This window comes from Lytechinus pictus, chromosome 17 (assembly GCF_037042905.1).
Source record: "Lytechinus pictus isolate F3 Inbred chromosome 17, Lp3.0, whole genome shotgun sequence".
NCBI lineage: Eukaryota > Metazoa > Echinodermata > Echinoidea > Temnopleuroida > Toxopneustidae > Lytechinus > Lytechinus pictus.
In genome coordinates this window covers 21,329,489-21,329,827 of record NC_087261.1, presented here as the reverse complement: position 1 = coordinate 21,329,827, position 339 = coordinate 21,329,489, and positions in this window count along the sequence as shown.

The following is a 339-nucleotide window of genomic DNA, read 5'->3' as shown; positions in this document are numbered from 1 at the left end:
GAGATTATTGGCTGATTTGAGAAAACATTCCAGGGGACATTTAGTGTTGAAAGCAACCTTTTCTTAAATGCTTGGTTGTCATTGCTGTCAACATGGTTAATATAGGAAATTTCTAAGTTATTTCATTGTCCCTAACTCGGACAATGAATTAACTGTTGATTGATCCCTTGAAGCATTGATATTGAATCGAATTGCATTGGGTGTGATCATAAAAACTAAACTTATCACTAATGCTGTAATACGTGACTAAGATACAAGTATACTCGTTTGCAAGACTGGAAAGTTTAATACCAGATACTCGCCACCTTTGATTGATACAAAATATAATACAAAATAATC